We start from the raw sequence: 16,704 nt of genomic DNA, 5'->3' as shown, positions 1-16,704 counted from the left end.
GTCCAAAATGTGTCATCCGAGAAATATTTATCAGCTTGGTTAAAAAAAGAAAAGGGGACAGTGCACATGAATTAGTAAATTTAAGTAAGATATGAGCAGAACTAGTACAAAATTTGCATATATATGCACGTCATTTTGACTTACACATAGAAAGCCATTTTTTTCCCGTGTCAGGAGTGACTTGAGAAACTGTAAGTCACTTCTGGTGTGAGAGAATTGGCCGTCTGCAAGGACGTTGCCCAGGGAACACCCAGATGTTTTACCATCTTGTGGGAGGCTTCTCTCATGCCCCTCCCCCCCAATGAGCTGGAGCTGACAGATGGGAGCTCACCCCGCTCCCTGGATTTGAACCGCTGACCTTTTGGTCAGCAGTCCTGCCAGGACAAAGTTTTAACCCATTGCGCCACCAGGGGCTCCTGGAATAACCAATATGAAACAGGACTGTGCATGAAAAACAAGAAGTTTTTGCCATGAAAAGATATGGCTAAGGCCATAAAAAGATCTGGATGAAGAAAACATGTGTTTGTGTCTTCAAGTCATCTGTTGACTTATGGCAACCCCATGCATTTCATAGGGTTTTCTTAGGCAGAGTATTCAGGGGTGGTTTTGGTAATTCCTTCCTCTGCATTCATTGGTGGCTGACAGAGTGAGTCAAAGCCTATGTACATGGTCTGAATTTTATCAGATACCTGTAAACTTCCCCATGCGATAAATGGAAATCATGGTGTTGTTTGCAAAAGACATCAGTAATTAGACTCAGTGACAGTGAAAAATTTGCTTTTTTTTTACATTGAGCACCAGCTTTTAGGTCTCCTTCCAACACTGTCAGAGCTATCTGTGTGCGGAGGAAGGTTTAGAAGACACAATCAGACATGAGAATGAATCAGACACTCAGAATAACCAGGGAGAATTTTTTAATACATCCTTTTAAGTGGTGAAGCAGCAAATCAGTGTTTTTTTTTATTGAATTTGGCTCCATAGGCAAGATTTTTACTTTATATTTGGAATTTGGAAATTGGATATAAAAATACAAATGATTCAAAGTGCTTATCAAGCACTCAGCAAGAGGCACGTGTGTCAAAATTGGCACACGTGCCTTTCCCAATCCCTGCTGACAAGTAATTTCTAAAGGAGTATGTGCTGCATTTTGTATAGGCTGCTTTGTTTGCACTGTGTCTTTGTGCTCGAATTACTACTTGGTTATTTAAAAGTTGGAATTGGCCCCCTACGTTTTGAAAGACTGAAGACAATACTCTTGATGGATTACAGCAGAGTCTTGCTTATCCAACATAAACAGGCCAGCAGAGCATTGGATAAGTGAAAATGTTGGATAATAAGGAGGGATTAACGAAAAGCCTATTAAATGTCAAATTACGTTATGATTTTACAAATTAAGCACCAAAACATCATGTTTTACAACAAATTGACAGAAAAAGCAGTTCAATACACGGTAACGTTATGTAGTAATTACTGTATTTATAAATTTAGCACCAAAATATTGCAATGTATTGAAAACATTGACTACAAAAACATTGTCTACTAAAAATTTGACTACAAATAAAGATAGAATTTTATAAAATAAACTTACAGTAACAACATAGTTGGAAATTAAATCTGTAAAATGTTCAGTCCTTGATGCCTAGAGAAACAGCTGTGGATCCGGGTGAGAGACAGATTGTGTTGGATAATCCAGAATGTTGGATAAGCGAAGGTTGGGCTAAACTCTCATGTTTCCTTACTTTATTCCGAGATAGTTCCTGTTTTTGTTAGGGAGGTATGACATGTATTTACATTGACCCGTATATAAGTCAATCCGGGTTTTGGGGAGCAATTTGTTGACTTAAATTTTTAGACTTATACAGTAAGTGCCCTCCATTCCAATATTAAAAGTAAGGAAAGCAATGAATAGATTATGAAAAGAAGGAAGCCTTGGTCAGTGTTAGTAAAGAATAACAAAAACAACCCACTGGCTTCTAGGTTTAACTGAGATATTCAGGGCAGATTGGTATATCCAGATTTGCCACCAGATAACACTACATTTTCTTTTCACTAGACTTTGTGTCATATTTTGCATTCAGCAAGCGTCCTGTTTTTGTGCTCTGTGTTTTTTAAAATAGCACTTTTAAATTTTCTGCTGCATGTTTGAATATGTGAGCTGAATTCAATGTTCCCATTTTACTCCCCCGGCTGCCTGAAAGGTACAACTTTCAGGGAGAACAAATAAAGACTCCCACAGTGGAAGTATTATTTGTGTTATATTAATTCTAATATAATTTAGCCAAAAAGGAGCATTAGACTTGAGTAAATATGGTAAGCCCATATAGCTATTTTAGTGCTACTTCATTGTGGCTAGAAAAAATGGATCCATTTTTACTCATTCTAGTGGTACCAGACCAGCCTCCTAACCCAGAAGTGAGAGGAGACATGATAGACATGTTTAAATACCCGAAGGGATTGGGTCTCTTCCACTTCTGTCCCTTGTCGTCTCTTCCAACTCTGTATTTCTATGATCCTATTATTCTTTGTCATGCAGAATATGCAGCTAGTTTGTTTTCTGCTGCTTCAGAAACCAGAACATGAACCAGTTTAAATTACCAGAAAAGATACTCCACCTAAATATTAGGAACAATGCCTTAACTCTAAGAACTATATTTGTAGTGGACCTGTCTTAAAGACTGCTGGATTCTCCTTCTTTGCAAGTCTTTAAAAACAGGTTGGATGGTTGTCCTTAAGGAATGGTTTAGTTATGGATTCCTACATGACAACAGATTGGACTAGTGGCAATTCTTAGACCTTCTGTTTCTTTGAATAATGTGTTGACTTTTTTATCACAGTATCTAAATACACACGAATGAGCTTTTACTAACCCAGAATCTATATATCTTTGGGATCACATAGCTTTCTGCACAGGTGGATCTCTGTCCTGTCTAACGTGGCCTGTCCTCTGGCTGCCGTTTTTGAAGATTTGAAAATCTAGTTCCTAGCAGAGTGAAGGCTATGGTGAAACCATACCTGTAATACTGCTGGCACCTGTATTGCTATGCTCAGTTCTGGTCATTGCACCTTTTTAAAAAGCAGATGATGAACACCATTTTCAACAAGGCATTCTCTCTTTATTTTGCTTGTGGGTGGAATGATTTCAGAGGATGCCTGTTGTGACACACATGTGCATCATTCAAAAACAAGAGAGTATGCTCCTTGCTTCCGAGATATTGTTTGTGCGCATATGGAAATGTGTGCAGTTTTAATTTGTCTTATCGCTTGTCAATCGTAACTGTCATGAAATATCCGAAGATTGTCACACAGAAAATAGAGCAGACTGGTTTCCTGTTGCTTCAAGAGGGTAAAATTAGAACTGATGGGTGGAATTTATCAGGAAGCAAACATGGCTAAACACTCAGAGAAACTTCCCAATGGCATGAGATGATGGGAAGTGATATGAGCCAGACTCCATTTTGCAGGATAGCCATCTGTCAGGGATTCTATAATTGCCTCCTGCGCTGAGCAAGATTGATGTCGTTCAGGAGGATCCTGAGCCTTTGTGAGCTTCATCTGTCCTGTTACTTACCAATTCTGAACCAGAAAGTTACTTTCAACTTAAAAAATGATTGGGGATCTGGAAACTGTTGCTTTTCATGTTGTTGAGGTGATAAATTTGTTGTAAAGTTTACTTATCACATTAAAGGAGCTATCCAAGGCTCTGAAGCTATTTAGGTGAATGGGTTCAGCACCTTAAGTCCTTTGGAGAGAGACCTGAAATCTGGGACAGATTCATCACCTCATAGATATTGGCGCCATCAGGCTCTATTAGTTTGGAGGTTAAAGCACTCTGGCATGCCATGTTTTAGCCAGGGATGTCTCCTTGAAGGCTTCTGAATGTGCAGTTCTCACCATAAGTTGTGTTTTTTAGCAAGTGTGTTTACCCTGTGCATGTTTCAAAGTGATTCCAGGAGGACACAACAATAATCTGTGGAATGCATCTGTCCCATATGTTCTCTCCTAGTCTAAATCAGAGCTTCTTAAACATTTCCAGTTGTAATCCCTTTTAGCCTGATAAATGTTTGTGTGACAACGACTATAAAGCTATATAAGATAGGTATAAATCTCAAAGATGTATTTATAACAAATCAGCATTTGCAAGGCTTGTTAAACTGGCTGATTTTCCTTTTTATAAAGTACAGCTGAAGCATCTTCTGCAGAGTCCATTTGTAACCACTGATTTGCACTGATTTGTGTAAATGTCTAAAAACAGCCACTAGATGATGTTCAGAAAATCTTTACTGCTGCCATGTTTTTCAGGACCCCAACATTAAGCTAAGGGGACCCCACTTGGGGTTGGGATCCACAGTTTAAGAAGCAGGGCTATAGATGCCCAGCACATACTATGGGCTAAATCTAGTTTTAATCCTGTCTAGCATAGACTTATTGAGTAGATCCAATTTGAGTCCCACTGATTAATTAACTAAAGTACCTTTTATTTCAGTGTCAACTGCAGGTTGGATCAAAATTAGATTTAGCCAAATATTTTGAAGATATTTTAACACTTCAGTCTCAGCTATATGAAGGCCAATGGTATTTGTAGGTGGGACATACAATTGTAGCTTTTAGGCATATGGCCTAAATGTTTCTAACATAATGTGAACTTTCTAAGGGGGGTATGTGAATGTGCTTGAATATGAATCAGTATTAATATAGGCATCCAACATGATATAATGGTTTGAGCATTAGACTATGAGTCTGGTGAACAGGGATTGAATTCTTGCTCAGCAGTGAAACCCAATGAGTGATACAGCACAAGGCACACGTTCTCAGCCTCAAAGGAATCTTGCCCCAAACATACTCACACTCCCAGTGATAGTGTTGCCTTAAGGGTCTCATAAGTTGGACACAACAATAACAGATGTTAGTTAACAAAGTAGATGTGTTCTTGGGCATTAGTTGGTACTATAGAAAGAAATAGCATGGAAAGAATAAAAATAGGTTCCTATATTACACAAAAAAAGATAACAATTTAATCTGTTTCAGCAAATGTTTGATCAAAACTAACAGTATTGAAATGTGAAATAAAAGTTCAGGGAAGCTTTTCATAAGTGAACAGAAATGTGTATCTTCTAGAGACCATTTTAAAGCTTATTCTAAAATGCATCTAGTTATTATTGCTTTTTTCTTTCATATGATTGCAATGTTGTTGGCCAAATTTATAGGCCTGTGGGGAGTGGCTCCTGTCCCCTCTCCTCTTTTCTTTTTGTTTCGTCCGTGTTCACTGAGAGATTCTGGAGACAGCAGCTGTCTACCTTGCCTGTTCTAGGCAGGCACAGGGAGCTACACTAGGTTTGCTAGATTTTTCAAGCTCAGGCTTAATTGTATTATTTCCTGCAGTCATGCTGCTGCACCCCAACACTGAAAGTCTGTTTCTTCAGCCATCCTTCACCATCTTGTCAATATTATTGCTGCTAAAAACCTTTCAGCTAGACAGAGAATAAAGGGGAAAGGAGTTGGGAGGGACTTTGTATAACAAAGAGCTTCTTTGTCAGAAGTTTTGTTAACTAAGTGGGTTTTAAAAAATTTATCTTGATTTAGCTTGAGTTGTGTCGGCTATGCTTTAAAGTTTGCCACCTGCTCATTAAAGAATTATCTAGGTTTTAAACTGAAACAAGGTTTGTTAATAAAACAAGAAATGTGCTGTACAGCTTACTGGATTGCTTCAGGGCATATGGAATTGGTTCAAGTTTGCCAGGGGCATCCTACCTGCTCTGCCTCTTTAAATATCAGTCCTTTTGCACCTGGGCTAAAACAGAAGAAAATAAAGCAATAAGTTTGGAACATAAAATTATTTTATCAGTAAAATCATTAACATATATAAACTGATCAACAAACAGAATAATAAGGATATAGAATTTGCGTCTGCCTCTACAAAAATGCAAAATGACAGGTAACGTTTAGGCATTATTTTATTCACTTAGGAAATGGAAGATTAGAAAATTGTGCATACTATCAGAATTTGGAACATAGATGCACAGTAGGTCCTACAGTGTTCAATATAATCCCTGTCAGTGTGAGAGTAGTTTACCAATAGAAATCAATCTGCTGAATTATGAACTATGGGTTATGTATAATACTGGCCCTAATGTAGTTGCTGGATCTAACTGGGAAACATTTGAACCAGTGGGTCTAATTTTAGTTTAGTTGGGGCCAGCAATAGGATTGAGGTTGGTATCTGTTTTAAACTAGGAGTTGTGCTTTTTAAAATCATTAATTGTAACCCAAGTCTACATAGAGGATGGAATGATAGAGTGCAAGTCCAGAGCCTATTGTCTGATGAATAACAACTACTTTTATGATCTTGTAAGAGTGGCTTTCATCTCATGTGCCACACTGGCCAAGTTGATGATTTCAGAAAGTAGATGCACCAGCCCTTCTGGAAATGCCCTGTGTGCCACCATTTGTTTCTATGCAATCCCATTTTCCTCTGTCTCCAATCAAGGGAAATCCAGGCCTATTAGACAGAAGTGTTCCTGGTTTATAGCCTCCAGCTGACTCCTCACGTTTGCTCTCTTAGAGGCCCAGGTCCAATCAACCTGTTAGTGACTCCTAGTGATTAAGACAGATGGGGAAAACACATTCTTATCATGCCTTACCTGGAAGAGGCCTCTTTGGATTAAGAAGAAGAGGAATGCAGGGATGACGCCAGAACCAGAGGAAAACAGCAGCTCTGTTGTTCCAAAAGCAAACCTAAGGCCATCCCAGGCAAAGTCTCCAAATTTGGAGGAAACCAATTATGCACCAACGTTTAAAATGCAGGAAACTGAAACACTGAATGTTTTACTTTGTCTTTAGTATCTATGCCAAATAAAGCCAACTGGCCTGATCTACTGGTGGCAATATATTAGCTCAGACAAGGCCTTTCTGGTGCTGTGGACAACAGATCCAACACTGTCTGATAATTTTGTTTGATGCCCCCCACCTTCATGTATCTCTGTACTTTAGCTTGAATCTGGTTTGGCTTCTCCTTGGTGTGCTGAAGCTTAAAGATGGATGCTCCTGGATACTTGTCTGTTTTAAAACAGGTCAATCGTCTCTCAGATCTCCTTAACATTCCTTGGTTTCCAGACCTACAGATGAGATTAAGAAGAAGTTAAAACTATATAGTCAAGATAAAGGAATATCCAACTTGCTGACCTATGATAAACTCTTCAAGGGGTTAAGATTCATTAAGGTGCAAGGGCCTCAACTGCAGTATGTCTCATGGGTTGGGTCTCAGGATCACATAGGAACTATGTTTCATATTTATCAGGAATTGTGAATGTGGTTGTGGTGGAGTGGTCAAAGCCCAATTTAGTTAACCAGTTGGTTACATGACACACTGGTTGGAAAACTCACTTTATGTTTGGCTATCCAGCTATTTATCAGGAGTGCTTTCGTTGTGGTTCCCAGAACTGGATGCAGTATTCCAGGTGAGATCTGACTGAAGCAGAACAGAAGGTACTATTACGTCCCTCGGTCTAGAAACACTATAATCCTATTGATGTAGCCCAGAATCACATTACAGTGATAAGTTGTCCAATATGGAACACTGTGTTCACTTCAAGGTTGCAAAAGCAGAGTAATGCATGTGGCAACACTTTGCATGGATGGGCATCACACATGGATTCACAGCAATGTGAATTGTATAATCAGGTGTCCATGTGCATTTCATCGTGCAATTCACTAATGAAGTGGCATATAATTACATAATTCCATGGGCGTAGAGTTATGCTTTGTCTCTTTAGTACTGGATCTCAGATACAATCTGGTGCAAGAACAACTATTAATTTGAGCTAATTATTTTTTGAAAAATAGAGAAGAAAATGTTTATCTTTGAAAACTATAACTGTAGTAGCAAGTAATTATATTTTGAGGCCTAAGGACATAAATGTAACTAAATTACTAACTTAAATGAATGGTCCAAGGCATTTTGCAATAAGCCACCTGATCTGCCTTCTCACTTTCACCCAGTGTTTGTGGTGTGCAAGGGCATCATCAACTGGTGCTGGAAGGTATTGTGGAGCCATGCCAAATCTTCTGGAAATTATGTTTGCGCCTTTGACATCTGTGGAAGAACAGGTTCTCTCTCTTGTTACACCAACGTCGTCCCTGGTGCCCTTTTCATTTAATAAACATCATAGTCCTTTTCTGACCGGTTAAGTTATGAGTACATTTCAGTTGACACATACACGGCGTGTGTGGAGAAATAAAACAGATTGCCTGTTTACTGTGCTTTATGGGGCTCATTAAGACAATCAGACTCAGGAAGCATTGTTTTGCCCATTTGCCCTCCCCTTTGCCCTCTTATTCTTTGGCTCTGAATGCTAGTTCCTTTGTGAACTGAAAGGTCTCGATGGCCTGACCTGTTCTGGAGTACAGACATACCTTACTTAACAAAGCCTCTGACAAAGAAGCTTCTTTCAACCAAGTGTTTTTTGACCCATTCAATACCTTTTGTATTACTGGAGGATTTTTTTTCTTAGCAGCATTGGCATTGAGAAGATGGTGGAAGACAGCTGATAAACCACAGGCTTTTAGTGTTGTATTGCTGCAGTGTGTCTGCAGTAAACAATGCTATAAAGCTTGAGGTGGAAAAGAGCAGGAATCAACTCTAGCCAGTCCTGCTTTGTGAGCTTGCCTACAGTTGCCAAGGTAGACCGCTTTTCTCTCCAGTGTATGAAAGAAGAATAGCTCTGTGAGTTTGACCTCTAAAAAGGAAACCATAAGACAAATGTAGAGAGAGAAAATCATCTTTGAAAGCTTTTTGAGAGATTTCAATTCGATAATTCAAAATGTTTTTGTTTAATTACACAGTCAGACCACCACATTTGGTCAAGTTAAGGGCACAGCAACCTCCAAAAGTGAAAAAAACAACAACACACAAATAAAAAGTGCTTTTTTTAAAACTTGAGAGAATGCTTCTCTAGACCAGAAGCTGGTCAAACGAGAAGTGTATTGGAGGACCTAGAGATTCCTAAAGAGATGATAGTAATCATGTCTGTGGGTAATCAGATCTTCTCTGTGGTCAACTTCCACTGATCCACCAAAGTTTAACTACCATACCTAGTTACTTTATTTCACATGAGCATATTGTTAGTTGTGGACAAAAGGTGTGCTGACATATGCTCAAGTGCTCTAATTTTTTTGGATTAGTTCCTGGATTAGTTTAGATTGCTTTGTGCCCCAGTCTGAGTTTTAGGTGTGAACCAACCTGGGTCACCAAATATCAAACATTCTTCTTCCCTTTAGGACATAACTAGAAGCTCCATATTTTTTTAACTTCATTCCAGTGGGAGGTGGTTTAATTTGAGCTGAAACAGCCAGCAATTCAAGGCCTCCCAAGACTTTATTTGATTCTGAAAATAAACAATACCTTCCTACATTTCATAGGTGAAGACTTAGACACATGTAGCTGAGCAACTTTAGGTATTCTGGTAGATTCCAGCAGTTAGATAATGGCTCCCCAGGCTGAATTACATGCTCCCATCCTGAGCTAGACAACTTTACTCTCTGACATTATGTAAGGCAGAAATAAACAGGAGATTCTCTTATACAAAATGACCTATTTCCCATTTTAATATCTATGACACCAATTACAATCTTCTAACAAAGATTTTTTTCTTGATAATCTGTTAGTAGCTATACTACTTTTGCAGGTTTGACTTTTGCAGATTTGATTATTCACAGATTTGATTAAAATGTTCTCTTTAGGAATCACTCTGCAGCAAGCAGCTTCCATAGCACCATAAATCTCAGATACCTGTGTAAGAAGTTAGAGGTCATTCAAGCAGTTAATCTGCTCATATTGAAGTGTGAAGGCAATATTTTTGCGTATCAGAAGTCCACTTCCTTGAAGGTAGAAACTTCCCAGGAGATAATCATTTGATCTGTGTATAGTTGTGAAGACTTCTCTATGGATACACATGGTGTGCCCAGAAACCATTATGTCTGTTCCTACTTCTGCTGATGGATTGGAATTTATGATTATACCCCAATCCAGCTATTTATATTTCCATTCTTCTTTGAAAATTTAATGTTCAAGATTAGATACTTTTAAGTCAGAGATCATATATCAAGGAAGATTGAAATGCTCTGCAACTGGTTTTTGGATATTGCAGTTTCTAAAGCCAAATGATGTATTTTCCTATGTGCTTGTAAAGAGACTGTGCTGTTTCTCCAATATAGGGTCTTTGCTGAGAGAGGATGACATATAGGAGACTGGAGGATAAAAATGAATGGTCCTCCAATGTTCTGGTTAGAATGTTATAACTTGTGATGTGGCTAGCAGGACAGCTGTGGTGTTTGGTCAAGTCCTGGTTAAACTAATAATAATCCAACAAAATCTCAACTATAGCATACAAACATCCCAGAGCTAAATTCTTGGAAACGAAAGCGTACACCAAGTGTTGAAAGTAATACAAGGTCTAAATTTCCAAGTCCAAATACTGTAGTCATGCCGAGAGACTTCCAGATTCAATAAAGCTAGTCAGGTCGAAGATAACAGAGTAAAAGGTTGAAGTCAAAATTAAAATGCAGAAGGCTAAATACAGTCCAGTGTCAACAAAGCCAAATAATTGAAAGCACCCAGAGTTTCACCACAAAGTGAGATGTTGCTTCCAGCAACTAGACTTCAAACTTGAGAAAATTTTGTCCCGTGTTCTCAGGTGTTGTTTGTGAAGAGTCAATTTCTCTGCTAACTGTGCAGACCTGCAATTAGCAGCACGTTTCTATCTAAATTGTAACAGATAGAGCAGCTTGCTCCTCCTTCTGGGAAGTGGTAGCTTCTGTTGAAGACTCTTCTCTTGCACTGACTAAGGTTAGGCTGGGAGGGCTGCTGATCTCCAAATAAAACACTAGACTTCTATCAATCAATCCTTCATCCTTGCTATCAGAGCTGTCCAGGACAACAGTGTTGGCATCTGAGTTTGTAGTAGGGCCCTGTCCCTCGACAGTCAGCCTTCCACATTCTCTGGGATTAGGTGCACATGATTTTTTCAAATTCATTATTCATGGATTCAACTGAAAATATCTCTAGGAATTTGTTGGTCCCCTAGTGTGACCCTATGGTCATCTTTCTCTGGAAACTGATGATGGAATTGCACTGGTGTACGTAGAGATTTCAAGATAAGTGTTCTCTCTGTGAGTACTTCTCTTGAAGTGTGACACTGTAGTCCCCTTGTAAAGAATGTTGACCATAATGTTGCACAGAAGGAGCTAAAGATTCCTAAAGCACTTCCAGACAGTGCCAAAATCCACGTTTTAAATCTAAGACAAAAAATCCCAGGGTCTGACAACAGGTCCACATATGTTTCTTTTGAAGCGAATCAAGATGGAGGGTGAACGAGGGACATCCAGCAGGTTTTTTTTAAAAATCCCTCCATTATACTTTGGACTATATATACACACATGCAAATATCTTAATATAAAAACAAGCAGATTGACATGTGCGCATATGATCAGTTGTTTCGGGCTTTAAAAAAGTGTACATACTCTGGAACAGTCTACGCCGTGGGGAGGGAAGGATGGCAGGGATGATGGCAGGGATAAACAATCACACAAAAGTGCATACTTTTCAGGCAGAATCAGATTTCAAGCACACTTTTTAAACACATGCTTTTTAGCTCTTAACACGATCCCTCCTGCACTTTGGCTAAACATCATTTAGCCCCCCCCCCCTTTAACCCGGCGACTTCCGGGTTTTACAGCATGTGTAGAAGGGCCCCTAGAGAGAGCATTTTACATCAACTCTAAAGGTAAAGGTAAAAGTTTCCCCTAACGTTAAGTCCAGTCGTGTCCGACTCTGAGGGTTGGTGCTCATCTCCATTTCTAAGCCGAAGAGCCGGCGTTGTCCGTAGACACCTCCAAGGTCATGTGGCTGGCATGACTGCATGGAGCGCCGTTCCCTTCCCGCCGGAGCGGTACCTATTGATCTACTCACATTTGCATGTTTTCGAACTGCTAGGTTGGCAAAAGCTGGAGCTAACAGCGGGCGCTCAATCCGATCCCTGGATTTGAACCTGGGACCTTTCGGTCTGCAAGTTCAGCAGATCAGTGCTTTAACACACTGAGCCACTGGAGGCTTCAACTCTATGAATAATCAAATCCACAAAAGTCAAACCTGCAAATGTGGAAAGCCAACTGCCATTCTGTTTATGTGATGGATCTTGTTGTAGGTGAATAGGTGATCAAAGTCCGGTCTGTCTGTAAACAGTTAAATGCCTGGTACCCAGAACTTGTGAGGAAGCAATGTTAATTGTCCAGAACTAGTAGCCCATTGACCATATGTTTCAGGACTCTCATCTGTGCCGCTATACATGACAGCTAGTGGTGTTCTATCATTTTCTCTTTTGGGTCAGTTTTGTGATAGAATATTCCTAGGTGCAGTTATGTGTTGACGTGGCTGTAAACAATAGATCAGGTAGCGTGTTCTGTGGGAATAGAGGAGCTGTGTAAATGTGTCTAATTATCAGGTTGATGCTTCGTAGAAGTCATTGAAGTTCTGATGAAACTTCTCAAGTGGTTCCTTTCCAGAAGTCCACATGATAAAGGTGTGACACATGTTTTTCTGGCAGCAGACAGATTTCTGAGTGCATGAGCTGAGGGAGTTTTATTCCAGATCAGCTATTTGCATAATATTTGCATATTATGGTGCCGTGTGAATGCTTATGGTAGTGCCCTTAATTTGCAGATAGCTGGCAGTGTCTTTAGCCTGAAGCACTATAATTCAAATTAGTAAAGGTAAAGGTTTTCCCTGATGTTAAGTCCAGTCGTGTCCGACTCTGGGCGTTGGTGCTCATCTCCATTTTTAAGGCAAAGAGCTGGCGTTGTCTGTAGATACCTCCAAGGTCATGTGGCCGGCATGACTGCATGAAGCGCCGTTACCTTCCTGCTGGAACGGTACCTATTGATCTACTCACATTTGCATGTTTTCGAACTGATAGGTTTGCAGAAGCTGGAGCTAACAGCGGGAGCTCACTCCACTTCCCAGATTTTGGTCTACAAGTTCAGCAGCTCAGCGCTTTAACACACTGTGCCACCAGGGGCTCCATAATTCAAATTAAGGCACTTTAATTTTCAAACGGTGTAGTAGTTATTAGTGACAAAGAAGCAGATATAAAGAACTATCTACCAGCACAGTTCAACACTGGACAAAACCATACCAGGAAAAGAACATTTGAGCTTCCTTGTTACATCTGTGTAATTAGAGGTTTTTTTACATTCAGTTAAAAAAGGGGGGAAAGTTATCTGGGCGAAGCACATTTTTAGTCATACTGTGATCTATGAGCCAGCATGGTATAATGGTTCATGCATTGGCCTAAAGGTGCAGCTACACTGTAGAATTAATACAGTTTGATGACACTTTAACTCTCATGGGGTCATGGGAGCTATAGTGTGACAAGGTCTGTGGCCTCCTTTGCCAGTTAGTGTTAGGTTTTCTGACTACACTCCCATGATTCCATAGCATTGGCAGGTAAAGTGATATCAACTGTATTTTGTTTACAGTGTAGATGCATGTTAAGACAAATCAGACAGGGGTTCAAATCCTTGCTCTGCCATGGAAACCCGATGAATGAATTTGGGTAACTCATAGTCTCTCAATGTCAAAGGAAGACAAATATTGTAAAAACAAACAAACCCTGTGATGGGTTTGCCTTAGGGGTAAAGGTAAAGTTTTCCCCTGACGTTAAGTCCAGTCGTGACCGACTCTGGGGGTTGGTGCTCATCTCCATTTCTAAGCCGAAGAGCCGGCGTTGTCCGTAGACACCTCCAAGATTATGTGGCCGCATGACTGCATGGAGTGCCATTACCTTCCCGCCGGAGCGGTACCTATTGATCTACTCACATTGGCATGTTTTCGAACTGCTAGGTTGGCAGGAACTGGGGCTAACAGCGGGCGCTCATTCCGCTCCCAGGATTTGAACCTGGGACCTTTTGGTCCGCAAGTTCAGCAGCTCAGTAGCTCAGTGCTTTAACGCACTGTGCCACCAGGGGTTTGCTTTAGGGTTGGCATAAGTCAGAAGTGGCCAGAAGACACACAACAATGTGCTTGGACCAAAGTATTCTTACTGGTTAATCTTAACCCTACATAAATATGTACACAAGGAAAAACAATTCTAAATATATTATGGTAAATCTGTTATGTCTTGCTTCCATGCAAACTTGTCCTTTAAAAAATTGATTTGATAACTTTAAAGGGAAGAAAAGCTTGAAAGCTGACTGACTCACTTTTTAAACAGAAACTTGCTATCCAAGCAGCCGGAAACGGTGACTTTTACTGAGTGCATTAAAAATGGGGATATCTCAGGACAAGATAGAATGAAATCCAGTTACATGTGGGAATCTTGCATGAAAGAAGAACACATGGTTGCCATATAAGGCAGGTGTTTTTCTCTCTCTCTTTACAATGTCCTGAAATTGTTATTTCTTAAAGTGTTTGCCTAATTTCCTTTTCGAAATTCAGGATCAATGCTTTGTTTTCTAGCAGTTCAGGTGTTTGTTTGTTTTTTAAAGCAAGTTACAAAAAGAAGAAAATAAAATGTAGCCATTGACCACTTTCTTTCGGAATAGTGGTCAAAATATCAATTCCTTAGGGTAAAGGTAAAGATTTTCCCCTGACATTAAGTGTCCGACTCGAGGTTGGTGCTCATCTCCGTTTCTCAGCCGAAGAGCCGGCGTTGTCCGTAGACACCTCCAAGGTCATGTGGCTGGCATGACTGCATGGAGTGCTGTTACCCTCCCGCCAGAGCAGTACCTATTGAACTCCTCACATTTGCATGTTTTCGAACTGCTAGGTTGGCAGAAGATGAGGCTAACAGCAGGAGCTCACTCTGCTCCCCGTATTCGATCCATCAACCTTTCAGTCAGCAAGTTCAACAGCTCAGCGGTGTAACCCGTTACGCCACTGCATAAATGCCTTATCAGCCCCATTTCTTATCCACCTCTTTGGGTGCATCTACTACACTGTAGAATGAATGCAGGTTGATATCACTAACTGCCACAGCTCAATGCTATAGAATATTTGGGAGTTGTAGTTTGATGAGATACCAGCACCCTTTGGCAGAGAAGACCAAAGATCTTGTAAAAAAACTACAACTCCCAGGATTCATTCACATTGAGCACCAGAAGTTAAAGTAAGGATAAGCTGCATGCATTCTACAGTGCGGATGCACCTTTCGACACAGTGTGTGGATCAGGCAATATGACATTTTGGGTGAAACATGGAGTTATTTATTTGTTGTTGGGCTGGCACTTTCTGCTTGCAGTTTCAGCAAATTATTACTGTACTACTAAGTTAAAAATAACAGTAGAAGATGAAATTACAATACCCAATTAAGTGAGTCAAAGTGTGCCAAATGAAAATATTTCATTCAAGCTAGTAATGGCAACATCCCATTGAATTCAGTGCAACTTAGGGTGCATCTGCACTATAGAAATAATGAAGTTTGACACCACTTAAATTGACATGGCTCAATTCTATGGAACCGTGGAAGTGTTTGTCTTACAATGCTTCTGGCCAAAGAGTGCTATTGCTCTCCCAAACTACAACTTCCATGATTTCAAAGCATTGAGCCATGGCTGTTAAAGTAGTGTCAAACTGCATCAGATGTGCCATGTAGTTGCACCTTTACCTCTGATTTTTCTGCTGATGCAACACATCTGATTAGGAAGAACACAGCACATCAGCTGAACTGGAAATATTTAATGAAGAACAAAGGGCTTTTCCTTACTGTACTTCATGCTCTTTCAGGGGCTAGCTGGATCCGGCTATGCTATTCCATAGCTGGGCTTCACAGGAAAGCTTGGGTTTCTGTTACCTTTTTATGCTTCCAGGCCGGTTGCACGTTGGAGCACCCAAGATTGCACATGCAAATAATTCACTCTGCACTCAACCCCAAGAGGGAATCTCCTCCCACCCATGACGAAGGAGAGATTAATGTTTAAGATAATGGGCGGGTCAGGATTTACAAGAGGATTGCTTTCCTGCTCCGTGTAGCAGTGGTGAATTTATAGCTTATACGTGCCGAGTGTTGTTCCTTTCTGCCATATTGGTGCCACTTTGAAAATGAATCCAGGAAACATAAGATTAATTATATCTGCCTTCCAGTAGATTTGGAAAATGTCTTGCACTTGAAACATTTGTCCACGGGCTGGTAAGTATAATTATCTATGAGTGGCTATAGTTTTCTCAGCTAAAGTTTTAATTAAGATCCTTGAATATAAACCAAGTGAACAGTTCTGCTTTTTGGTGTGTTTTATTGCTTAGATGGAATCAGCGTTGCCATCTTGCTGCATAGGTCTTTCAGTGAGCTTTGTAGGAAATGTATGTTTTTTTCCTACTTCAGTGAACTTTTATTGCTGTGTTAGCCCCATCCCATTGACTCAATGGATATGTGTGAAAATCCCAAAGGATTTTATTTTACTGGTTTTTAAATGCACTGCCAAACATGCAGCCAATCTGTTTTTACAGATTGGTAGTCAATATGTACTTTTCATGGGGTGAGCTGGGGACAGTCTAGCAGTTTTTTGAGAATATTGTTAATGCCAAAGTTGGAAAATAGTATTTATCCTGAATCATCCAGTGAGTGGCCATTCTGCCTGGGAGATTTTGGAAATTGTAGTCCAAAAGATGAACTTTTTCAAGTTATGAATAACATGCAAGTTTTCCTTCCTTGCATACTG

At 40.0% G+C, this 16,704-nt stretch overlaps 1 protein-coding gene across 4 annotated transcripts in view; it reads left to right on the top strand.

Moving 5' to 3' along the window:
* nedd4l (NEDD4 like E3 ubiquitin protein ligase) overlaps nucleotides 1-16,704 on the top strand; it is a 284,446-nt gene that overhangs the window by 99,922 nt on the left and 167,820 nt on the right. Inside the window, exon 1 of one of the 4 annotated variants that reach the window (XM_016995254.2) lies at nucleotides 16,075-16,175. The exons of the other annotated variants lie outside the window; for them this stretch is intronic. The gene's annotated coding sequence lies outside the window, so the exon portion shown is untranslated. Of the gene's footprint in view, nucleotides 1-16,074; nucleotides 16,176-16,704 lie in introns of those variants that run through there. 4 annotated transcript variants of the gene reach the window in all.

The sequence above is a fragment of the Anolis carolinensis genome, chromosome 2 (genome assembly GCF_035594765.1).
Source record: "Anolis carolinensis isolate JA03-04 chromosome 2, rAnoCar3.1.pri, whole genome shotgun sequence".
Classification (NCBI taxonomy): domain Eukaryota; kingdom Metazoa; phylum Chordata; class Lepidosauria; order Squamata; family Dactyloidae; genus Anolis; species Anolis carolinensis.
The sequence above is the reverse complement of the archived record's forward strand: the minus strand, read 5'-3'. Positions and strand labels throughout refer to the sequence as shown.